The sequence below is a fragment of the Falco rusticolus genome, chromosome 4 (genome assembly GCF_015220075.1).
Source record: "Falco rusticolus isolate bFalRus1 chromosome 4, bFalRus1.pri, whole genome shotgun sequence".
NCBI classification, from domain to species: domain Eukaryota; kingdom Metazoa; phylum Chordata; class Aves; order Falconiformes; family Falconidae; genus Falco; species Falco rusticolus.
The window spans coordinates 49,098,099-49,110,183 of record NC_051190.1 but is presented as its reverse complement, the minus strand read 5'-3'; the positions used below and the strand labels follow the sequence as shown (position 1 = coordinate 49,110,183).

Genomic DNA, 12,085 nt, shown 5'->3' with positions numbered 1-12,085 from the left:
GGCGGGGCCCGCCGGGAGGGCGGTCGACCCGCGCGGGGCACCCTGGGATTTGTAGTCCCTCTGTGCCCGGGGTCTGCCCCCGCCCCGGACCCCGGCAGCTCCCAGCCTGCGTTTCCCAGCGCGCCCCGCGCCGCCGCAGGGGCTGCTGGGGGAGGGAGCGGGATGGCGCCCTGCGGCCGCGGCGCCGAGGGGGGCCGGGCCGGGCGGGGGGCTCGTTGCTCGGGATTCGCACTGGTCCCTGTCCCGCTCGTACCCGGGGCGACCGCAGCGCTCGCAGGGGAGCAAGCTGGGCCCGGGCCCGGGCCTGGGGCCTGGCTGCCCCCCAGCCGCCGCCCCGGGCCCTGAGGGCCCCGGAGCGGGAGGTGACGGCGCCGGGTGCGCGGTGGGGCCCGGGGACGGGAGGGAGACCGGGTCCTTGTGGCGGAGAGCCCGGGAGAGGTGACCCGGGATTTCCCTTTCCGTGGAAACGAGGGGCGACCTGGCCTGGACAAGCTTTGCTATAACTGTACGGCATGCGTAAATGTCATTGGGGGGTTTATTTCTCTTAAATTCCTTGAAGTGATTGAACTATACAATACAATAGCTACACAGCATTAGTCTGACGTGGTTTTGATTGTGGCAAATCATCGGGGTTGGTAGAGCGTTTTGGCGTACAGCTTCTCTGCCCTGGACGAGGTAGTCTGGTAGATGGCAAAGCCTCATCCACAACAGCCCACACAGATTTATTCCCTTTGGTCCACAGGACAGTATGTACAGCTTTCGCCATTCCTGAACGATAATACAGGAGTGGAGCGAGGGAAAAATATTCCAGGCAATAAATAGCGTAGCTTAGATGAGCGAAGCTTTAGTTACCAGAACCTATTTTTAGGGCATACGTTGAATTTAAGTGGCTCTAATCTTTATATGGAGAATTGGCACAGGGTTTCTCCTGTTGTATTTTATTTATAGCTGTTTTTTCTCCTTTCCAGGGAAATAAGATTAGCCTTATTATTTCCGTTATTATTATTACTCTGTCTGCCATTATTATTATTCAGCCCATCTATCCACCCATTTAGGCCTTGTCTGGAATTACCTAGGATTATCCTGCTAATGCATGTTGCCTTCACACAGAATATAATTTTTGTTGCTAAGAAACTGCTTTTGCATAACAGACAGCGTGGGCCTAATTTTCACTTCAGCAGCTGTTGAAGTCAACGGGAGCAGCAGGTGCTCAGCGCTCCTGAGAGCCAGAGCCAAAGCGTCCGTGGCAGAATTCCCACACAAGGTCTGACTGTGCATGCGAGTGTGTCATCTACATGTGCGATGTGCTCGGGGACGCAGCAGCTTTGTGCTTGAAAAGAAAAGGAGCAAAGGTATCTTGAGCGTTTCCAGGGTGGCCATGCTGTGTGAGTGCAGTTTCTTGCACGCCAGGACGGGAGGAGCGGTACGTGGGAGTATTCCTGTGTCCCCTCTGTACACAGATGTGTGAATATGCATGTATGGTCACAAGCTAAAAATTGTGTTCTCCTAAGTAAATAGCTGCCAGCAATGAGCTTGGGCACGTGGCCCATTTTAACATTAGCGTGTGAGCCTTTATGTGCATGTCTGTGTGCACCAGCGCAGCATGTGGGACGGCTGGATGCGTGAGCGGGCTGGGTGCGTGTGGGGCTGTGTACCTGTGTGCATCTCTGTCCCCACTTGTGAAATCCACAGCACTTAGGCTGTTTATGCTGCAGGTCAAGGCACAGACACAGTGACATTTCCTCTCCCTGCTGGCTCTTTCATGTTGCTATGGTGATCAGATGCACTTGCACTTTTATCTGAAGTATCTATTAACTAAAGCTTCCTATTAATTTCCCCTCCACAGAATGCATATGGAATTCACCGGAACACCAGGTAGGCTTTTTAGGTCCCAGATTTACATCAGAGCCTACCCCCAGTTCTTGGGTGGGCTGTTGGAAACATCACAGGGTAGAAGTGCAGCTGATGGAAATGTTTTTTCCATGAATAAAGAAACTGCTTAGTAATGAGAGAATAAAGAGTACAAGGAGTAGTGTCACAGCAGCTTCTCTCTGTAGATCTGTGACTATGAAATGTACTCGAGCCTCAGTACCGTGCCCCCGACCCAGGTGTAAATGGATTATTTGGTCTGCGAAGTCAAAGAGAGCTGAACGCAGGGGTGGCCACGCTCTTGCCGGGAGCAGGTGGGCTGCAACTGCATGCCCCTGAAAGGTCTGGGGTGGGATTCTGACCCTGCGAGGGGCAGAAAGCAGAGGCACTGTGGGTTATCCTGATCAAATTCCTTTGTCGCATTGCTTTTCCTGCGTCCTTTAGTTTCTCTTACTGTGGTCACCACCAAAAGAATTAGTGTCCCAAACCAGGGCAGCGGTTTGGGACATTCCCCAAAGGGGGAGGCTGTCCCCTGAGCCAGATCGGCGTCAGAGGCGCAGCTCCCACAACAACCAGGAATGAACAATCTGCCAGTGTGTAACATCCCACCTGAAAACATGGCTGAGTGATGCGTGGCGGCGATGGGTGGCCGCACACAGGGGTGCTTCCCATGTCCTCCGGCAGAGCTGGAGCTACTGCTGCGTGTCAGAGAAGCTGCCAGGAAACCTTCCTGTGCAAGTGACAGCTACAAGTAGCGCAGGGGGGATCCGGACACCTGGGACAGAAATGAAGGGCTCAAAACTATCACGTCCCTCATCTACAGAATATGTCCTCCACAAGGCCCTGGAGACTCCTGCGAAGGTTTTGTAGGGTAATGCAGATAAAGCCCCAGCCAGTATTCTGAGAATATAGAGGGAAATTAAATACCCACCAGAGGAAAAGAAGATAAAAAATGAGACGTTTTGACAGGGCTGCCAGATTGTGTGGCAGGAGGGTTAATTTTTCTTGAAACTGCCATTTCATATTCCCTTTCAGACAAGCTGAATTACACAGTACTGGTTGCTGGAGGAGTAGCATAATTTTCTTCAGAGAAATAATGACAGGGTACTTAAAAAGCAAGTGAATGGATGGCTAAAGTATCGGGCATAGACTTAAGAAACTGAGGCTGAGACCTCACCTTTGCTAGACACTCCTTTTGTGACCTTGGGCTGGTCATTTAATCTTCCTATGTCTTATTTCCATGCCAATAACACGGGAATAATATCTGTTCTTTCTCTGACTTGCTTATTTAGACTGCAAACTCAGGATTTACAGCTGCATTTTCTGTTCTTATAGGGCAAGAAAACCAAAGAGCTTCAATTCATGCTAAGGTATCTGAGGCAACCATAATGTACAACGTAGATAATAGTAAAAGGGCTTGGATATATGGTTTGGAACATTTTTAGCATGAAAGGCTCCAGAGTTCTTAATCCATTGTTCCATATCTCTTCCCTCAAAATATGGAGAAGTTTGGATCTGTGCTAAGAATTCCAAAAGCATATAGATAATTTAAGAACAAAGTCCATGCTGATTTATTGAATCCCCAAGTTGCTTCTGAAACTGTAAGCATATAATTTAGGTGCCTGCAAAATTTTCTGCAAGGTCTTTGTGCTCGGTCTGTCGCTGCATTAAAGGTTAGTAGCAGATTGAGTCAAGATCCTTGTTTTTTCAAAACTTAAATATAGTCGTGCAGGCAGCCATCTACGAAGTTTTTGTCAATCTCTTCAGCTTTTGGGGGTTTATCTGATTTCCACAAGTCAGAGGAAGATGGCTTCTTGCTGCTAGGTCCAGCGAAGACAAGATATTCTATACGGTTAAGCAACTACATGAGACATTTGCTGTACAAAAGGGACAATTCTAAAAATAGCGAGAAATGGCACCATGACATTAGCAGGAACAATGACCCAATACCCAACTTGCTGCAGGGGCTTTTGTCCTATAACTACCTTCATCATTATGGCTTGTGATGACATTATTTTCTGTGCTTATATGGGCCATGAGGCCACAGCTACCTGGAAGGAAGGATTTTGATCAGCCTGCAGAAGATGAACAAGCGGGAGAGGCATGTTGGGTAACACTAAATCAATGTAGTTTCATTTATATTAGACACCAGCCTGGCAATTTCAACGTTAATGGCTGCACTGCTGCCCTCTGAATTTTTGTAGATTTAATATATCAGTGGGGGAGTAAAAGAGACGGGGAGCATGAGTCGTTCTTGCCTATGATACATGGATCTTTTCTTTCATGCATCATCAAAGGACGGCGATTTGTACCGCTCTTAAATCCTTCTGGCAATAGATTTCCTGGGATAAGCGTTGCTCTGCTCCTGCCTCACAGATTATCTAAGATGATAATAGCAATAGGATCTTTGGATCCCTCCCTCTCGCAAACGGAAAGGACAAAAGACTGGTTCTGAGGCAAACGGCAAGGCAGCAAGGGCATCAGACTTGGACCTAAGCCTTGGGCTCAGTTTGCTTTTGTGGAGCCACCAACTGCTTTTGTGTGTTTTGGCAAGCCATCACCGCCGTCCCCTGGCACCCTTCTCCTGGGTAACGCGTGGCTACCTCGTAGCAGTCCTGACGGAATAAGGTGCTCAAACACAGACCTCTAGATAGACAAAGAACCGAGTTAGCCTTTTGCTAACTCTTTCCAAAACGCAAGAGTCACTATTTCCTTTTACAGAGGTACCGAATAGGGCAGAGACCGGCGTAAGGAGTTGCAACAGGTCAATAGACATGTAGGAAATAGAACCTGGGAGTCCTGACCACTGTTCAATACCCACTGCAAACAAAGAAGTATCAGGACCCACTAAGAACCTGGACGTTATTGACTGGCTTCAAGGACTGTGAAGTATGTTTGTAAACTACAAAGCACAGAGATTTGGAGGCCAGTGGACCGTCTCCACCTTGTAGACATCTGCTGAAGTCTGTTGTGGTGCTCTGCTGCACCAGCCCTACAGCTAATTGTCCAAGTAGAGTTCTGTTTGCAACCTAAATGACCCAGTTGAAGGTAAAGCCGAAAGGACTTAGGTTCCTAAATCACGTATGCCATAATCACAGTGTGCAAAGCTGAGCGCATCCTGTTTAGCTTAAAAAAAAGAGAGAGAAAGAAAATGCTCAACAGCACCAATAACCCAAATTATTGAAGGTGTTTCAGTACTTACATTTACCACTGGCCTCAGCAGGATTCAGGAGTTTCATTTTCACACTTAAATACCTTTGAGAATAGAGGCTCTGGGTGGTATTGAAAATTTGCCCTTCTCATGTTTTAAAACCCTGTTGGAAGCAAAAAGGGCTAGACTGTGAAAACAATCCCCTCGGGGCATCAAGGTACAAGCAGAGTCTCCCAGCACCCCGCAGACCTCCGTGCTCTCAGCAGCTGGTGTACGAGCCCTAACCCTGCCACAGAGCTGCTGTGGGGTCTCTGAGCGAGACGCTGAACTTAATGATTGTTGATTTCTCTGTGAAATTGCCTTGAAGCTAAAGCAGGTGAGTGCCGTGCTCAGGGAGGGCTGTGCAGGGCTGCAGGATGAGCACCACGGCTTGGTTCTTCACGGGCACTACTGCTGCACCACTCGGAGCCCAAACGTGGTGAACTTCAAGGGGATGCAAACTGAGGAGCAGAGTAAGTCACAGTATGACCTCCAGCATATCAGAGCACTTAAATACATACTTAGCTTCCAGGTCCGGAGGAGCTGCATCGCAGACAGGGCTCTTGGTGGGCAGTGGGACCCCTGCTCCGTGGCACAGCCCGTCTCCGGCCAGCGAGGGTGCAGGTCTGTGCTGTATGGCAGGCTATGATTTGTTGTCACCTTTTTAAATGAGAACAACAAAATCACTAGTCTTCCACACAGAGCCAGACCACCAAGAGCAGCACTTCCTCCTCGGGGACATCCCCCTGCATGTCTTCTGTTGACGTTCCTCAGTTGTTATCACTCTTGTGATGCTTGCTTCTCATTTCAGGGATGGATGCTGCCCTTTGCAGTGGGAAAAAAAAAAAAAAAAAAAAAAAAAAAAAAAAGCAGTATTCTTTGTGAGACCATGTCAAAGCTTACTATAATTGTCTGTCCAATTTTGCAAATGTACCTGTGAGTTCCTGCTCCATTTTCTCACTCGGGAGACTCTACATGCCTATAAAAATTTGCATAGTGTTTTTTCAGGGATATCAGGGCTCAGCAGGTCTCCTTTTTCCTTTCCCTATGATAAACTTCTCCAGGAGTGCTCTGTCAACCTGTCTGTCTCCCAGTTGTATTTCAGTCTCACTGAAATAAGCAAATGCAATATATACTTGGGAATGCTAGAGAAAAGGAATCAGTTAGCAAAGAAAACAATAATGATAGTGCTGAGTTTCCTGGAATCCCACTGAGACACTGATTTAAGCAAGAAAAACAACACCTTTTTGCTGTTTCCTTTTCTCTGAATTGGTTGATGAGCAATCTTTATTTCACCCTAGGTTTAGCTCTGCTTCCACTACCCAGCTTTTTTCTGTTAATACCTCGCATATGACATAGATAAGGTGTGAAAGGACAATGCTGGCTCACATCCATGGAAAGGATCTTATTTTATTCCTTTTGACTGCTGTTGTCTGAGTGAGGCTTACTTACCTTGGCCACTGGAATCAGACAAGGGGCGGCATCCTTTCCGACTTCAAACCAAGCCTGTTAAATGTACTTTTGTAAGCAGTTGTGGAAAAAAAAAAAGGAAAGAAACAAAAGTATCCTTCGACAGCCTCGGCTCTGCAGAGCTGCTGCCGTGAAAGGCTCCTTTCATAGAAGGAGAAAGCGTTCAGCAAAAGGAGAGGGTTTGCTGCTGCTGGCAGAGGTTGTGCCCCACGTAAACTCACAGGGAGCAGTCCGGTCCCTCCTGCCCTCCCTCTCTCCTGCTTTTCTTTTTTTTTTTTTTTCTTTTTTTTTTTTTAAACATATGTGCTCTCTGTGGACACTTTAATCAAACTCCAGATGGGTTGTTTCAATCTGGGGATTTGAGCCGCTGAGGAGATAACAGTCCATTGTGCCAGCCTAGGTAGCAGGCGTGTTTGTGATAGCTAGAGCTGATACGGGGAGATGTCCAGGTGGTCTTATTTAACAGGGGGTATTAGTGATACTGCCATTGTCCAGGAAATCAGATAAAACAGCGGTCCAGGTGTTACCCTACACCGTGTTTGTGTAATGACATTGCCAACTGCTGATTATTACCTACATTAAAATACAGATCAAACACTGCAGAAGGGTGCTATTTTCTTGGACAAGATTGCCAGCACCCCCAGACTTCCTGGGGTTGCACCGCTGAAAGCGCAAAATTTAATCTGAATATAAAATGGAAGAGTAGCAAGCATGCACTCCTTGCTCATGCTGAATATAGCTTTACTCTGACACATGCCCATGCCTGGCCTGGGCTTGGATTTCCTAAACAAAGGTATTTCCTCTAAACTGTTGTGTATTTTCCTCTCTGCCCTGCCACAGAGTGCTCTCAAATGAAAACACTTTGGGGGGATGAGACAATTTTTAGAAATAAACTGCCCAGGACAATTCAGTATTCTGCTAAGGATAATTAGAAGAGAGAATGAATTGTAAAGATGAATGAACTTGAGAGAGGGAAGATAGCTTGGGAAGTGCTAACCTGGACTGTAATTTCAAGTGACAAGAACACTTCACAGTCCTGGTTTTGAAACAACGCTGCCCAGCACAGCGATACACCAGGTTCAGGAAGGGTTTTGCCACAAATTATCGCCAGATAATCACATAGTGATCAAGACAGAAGAAGTAACTGCTCAGCTTGAGCAAGGGATGAGGTCCTCTGCTGGTTTTATGCACTCGCATTCCCTTTTTGGAGCAAAGTATTTAGTAGGAAACATAAATTCCAGGCTCAGAGGTGTGCGAGACTTTCGTCTAGACTTCAGGTAGCATGATCTGTCTCCACAGGGCCATGTTTCTCAATGTGATATTTTGCAGGATAGGATCTGCCACTTCGAGTTTGTCCCAGAAATTTCAGCAATGTGGAAGATTATGGCTCCTTGTAACGCTGGCAGATGAACCCCATGGCGCTGAGAGGCTGCTCTAGTGTCTTTGTAATTGTTTATATAGATAGGATCTAAACTTAGCTACAGAACATGGTGAAAAAAAGCCTGGTTAGAAAGAGTGGGGATTCGAGAGCTTAGCCTCCAGCTATCTTAGAAGAGGTTGGCTCATCACGGAGAGATCCCCAGCTGCACTTCCAGGCTGTAAATTAAACAAACAGTATTTCCTGTATACCAGACCACAGGGATGGTAGAAAGAACAGTTGTGGCCTTATTGCTGTTATTTCCTTTGGTTTCAATTTCTGTCCTCTGCCCCCCACCTCCTTCTCAGGCTGGTGTTGCCCACTTTACCCGATTTGTTATTTATTACAATGGTATAAAGAGAGGCAGGGGGAAAAATGCTCAGTGCAAATTATATTTTGAGCTGTTGTGCTTTGCCTCTTTGGCGGATAATAAATCTCTCTGGCAATGCTCCTCTGTATAGGATTTGTCATTAAATGCAATTAAACAAACCCTGCAGGTGTCCATGATCAGGCCTGCAGCAGCCCATTCACAACTGCAATGTTATTATCATCCTGACAACAAAACACCAGATATTTCCTCAGCTCCTCTGATCGATGAGCTTGCCTGACTTGGAACTGGAGGGAGGAGAGAAGGGGGGAGCAGAGTGGTTCAAATGCTCTTTAGACTTATTGATGAGAAAGTCAAAAAGCTGCTCAGCAATCAGAGGGAAGGTGGAAAGAGAAAAAGGCAGCGGAACAGGAGGACTGAAAGGAATAAATGAGAGAGGAGTGTTTGGGAGCAAAGAGAGAAATGAGGCGATGTATCACATGGTATCCATCTACCCAACGATTTTGTTAATGCACAAGACTAGAATTTAGCAGGCAAGCGAGGTACTTTAGATATGAGTCTTCTCATGTAACTTTAGCCTGCTAACATTTAAGCTTTTAGTGTTGAGTGAGTCATGTAGGCTCCCTTTGCAGTCAGTGCAAAAATTCATCTCACCCTGAGACAGGACCTGATCAGTGGGTTGACTTGTTGTCCAGGGATATCTGTCTGTCTCCGTTAACTGCAGCCGAATGGCTGGATCAGATACCCAACTAATTGCAAATCCCATCCATAACAGCCAAAGGAATTGGCTTTTGCTGAATGCCTGTTCCTTTCTATCTTCATTCACAAGGAGACATTTTCTGGCACAGCTATCAGGAGAGCACGCTACAGAGGCACTGCTGATAGTATTTGTAGAAAGCAGGTGCAACAACATTTACACCAGAACTGTTGTGTGCTTTGACAATCGGGGAACAGGAAGAAAAGTCCTGTGGTTTATGTCCCAGGCAGCCTGCAGAGTATGAAGGTCAGGGATTCTCAGGGGACTAGCTACCAGCAAGTCCAGTGAGAGAGAAAAATTTGCAAACACCAGTCAAATTATTCTGCCAGAATGATTTGTTCAGCTCGGCCTCAGGGTGCTCTCAGGATGACCCTCTTTCTTCCTCTGATCTCACCTCAGGAATCCTACTTTAGTCCAGTTGATTTCTGGGGCACATATAGAATTGTGGTGGCAAGCGATAGCTTATATTTCTATAGCGCCTTTGCGGATGCGTGGTACCACGGAAAGCAAGCCATAGGGAGTAAATGAGTAGGCTTCGGTAGTGCGTGCGCATATGTAGAATGTAAGGGATGTTTATTTTCTTCTGAAAAAAAAAAAAAAAAGATATTGTCAGGGTCTTTGATGAAGTTTTCGTAGCCATGCCTGAAACGCCCAGTAGGGCAAACAGCATGAAACCCCTTTTAGTGGCATCGGAGATGAAGTTGGGTTTATGGCAGAAGGAGCCAGGGTTTCTGACATCAATCCGTGGTGTCTCAGGATGACAAATTTCCCAGACCGTGCATCTAGATGGCTATGCAGCACTGGTCTCTGGCTCCCTGCTTGCTAGGGCAGTCCAGATTTCTGTACCAAAGAATGTCCTCTTTCCATTACTTCTGCTCAAATACTGGAGGATTTCACTCTACCCCTTTCTGTGTCCTTCCTTCATCATTACATTGCCACTTAATCTGCCGGTTTGTGCCGGCAGCAAACCGATGTGCAATTCCCCGGCAGGCCAAGCCAGCACCAGTCCATGGAAGCCAGCAGAAGCTCCCTGTTCCTGTGGCACCACAGGACATGGCCCCTCAAGTCTGGCTGCGAAGTAATGATTCATTGGACACACCGGTGGTTCCCCAGTTGTGGTCCTTGGGGCAGTGATGGTCTGCAAGGGCATGGAAAAATCCACAGCTACCAGTATTATTTATGGATAAGTCCATTTTGCATGGCTTCACCGATAGATCCTGGGGACATTTGAGGTTACACTGGGTCAGAACAGTTGGGAGCCACGCATCTCTGCAAAATCAGCAGCCTTACTGGTGACACAGCATTGCATCTCTCTAGTTTCTTCCATTTCCCTCAGTTGCTGCCTAGACTCTGCTCTCAGGCACATCTGCCGAAATCTAGAAACATCTCTGATTTACTCCTCCCAGGCACTGTAGGATTTGTGCTGAGGTGACAAAGCCGACACAAAGGGATGTGCTCTCTTCCAAGGAAAAAAGACAAGAACTGGCATGTCCCGGCTGCCAGTCTGAGGAGCCCGGTGACTGTTAATGAGTGTCACTGGGACAGATCTTCAGCTGGCGTAAATGAGCACTAGCTGATTTTAAGTCCACAAGGACTTTAGTGGAACTATGTTGATTTACACCAGAAGAGCAGCTGGTCCAGGGCTCAGGCTGGCTGGGGAAAACCCCCTGGAGTTTCCATCAGTGGGTGTGAGAGCGGGGTAGGAGCCGGCTGCGTGCATGAAGGGCTGCGGAAAGCAAATAAGGGAAGGATGGGAAATGCACATCTTATTGGATTGACTTCGCCAACGAACACTTTTTTTTTTTCTTCTTTCCACTTCCCTTCTAGCCCACCTCCAGCAGCTCCTCTCTCACACGCTCCCTCTCCGCGCTGCTCATCTCCCTTTGTGCACCTCTTACCCGCTCTCTCCTCTCTAAACAGGTGCAGTTGCCACTCAATAGACTTTAATTACCACTTCAAGGGCTCTCACCAGGGTCTGTTGGGAGGGTGGAGATGAATTTTCCTGAGGATTATGCGTATGTCTGAGTTCTTTTTAGTCAGATGGCAATATTGCTGTCAGTCTGTATCCATTGAGAGATTGTTTCTTCATGTTGTCTCTGCTTGTGTTAACAAAAAGCAAAACTGCTGATGAAGGAAAAAAAACCCAACAAAACAACCCAGCCATTACCTGGATTAATTATCAGGACAGCAAATCGGTCTAACGAAAAATATTATGGACAGTTTTAAAAAAACCCAAGGGGTCTCAGCTGGGCTTCTACAACATTATTTCTGCTTGCAAATAGGCCAAATTTTCAGAAGTGGAGAGCTCAGCATCTCTAAAGATTTTTGTGGGAGACTGGGGTCTAAAAATACAAGTTGTTTTTAACCACTTTACCTTCTTTTTTGCTCCATGCTCTTCCCATCACAGCTCACTGGAGAAATGCACTGTTAATGCATTGTGCTGGTACCCCAGGGGATTCCTCCAGAGTGAACATGTCAGTTGATTTCTGTCTTCAGCACAGTTTGCCTATGATGGAGAGTTATTCCCAATGTTTAACTAGTAACAGAACATTATTTTTATTATTAAGATCCTCTTCAAAAGACAATCCTGGAGAATGCAGAGCAGAAGCTTGCATCTGTTGGATCTGCTTGAAATTGTTTGCACAGCATGTGAGCATACACTGGTGTATAAATGGAGATGCACACAGAAATGTATACACATGCTTACATGTGCCGATACATGTGCAACTGGAAAAGATGGGAGCTGGAAATGTAACAGTATCTTTTGGGACAAGGAAGATTTCCAAATATTTAAAAAATAATTTTGCTTTTGCTCAACATTAACATTTTTAATTTTTTTCATAAAAAGAAAAGCAGGAAGGAGATTGTTTTATAGCAAATTAAGCAACATTTCCTTCTGCCAAAATTGTTTGTTTTCCTAAACAAGCAATTCAGTAAACTGGGTAAACAGTGTAACCACATCTGCATTTCTGTAAATGTGTTTTCCACAGAACATTCTGGCTAGCTCCAAAACAGCTGGGCGTATGCAACATCTGGGCTTCTGTTTGGCACTCT

At 46.6% G+C, this 12,085-nt stretch overlaps 2 long non-coding RNA genes across 2 annotated transcripts; both read right to left on the bottom strand.

Moving 5' to 3' along the window:
* Positions 1 to 506: 506 nt before the first annotated feature.
* Positions 507 to 5,687, bottom strand: LOC119147690. The gene is made up of 2 exons (XR_005104116.1): positions 5,072 to 5,687; positions 507 to 3,714 (listed from the first exon to the last, which is right to left on the bottom strand). It is a non-coding gene; the product is annotated as an uncharacterized LOC119147690 (long non-coding RNA).
* A 3,937-nt stretch (positions 5,688 to 9,624) lies between these two features.
* On the bottom strand, positions 9,625 to 11,531 carry LOC119147180. The gene is made up of 3 exons (XR_005103959.1): positions 11,406 to 11,531; positions 11,001 to 11,127; positions 9,625 to 10,757 (listed from the first exon to the last, which is right to left on the bottom strand). It is a non-coding gene; the product is annotated as an uncharacterized LOC119147180 (long non-coding RNA).
* Between the last annotated feature and the right edge of the window lie 554 nt (positions 11,532 to 12,085).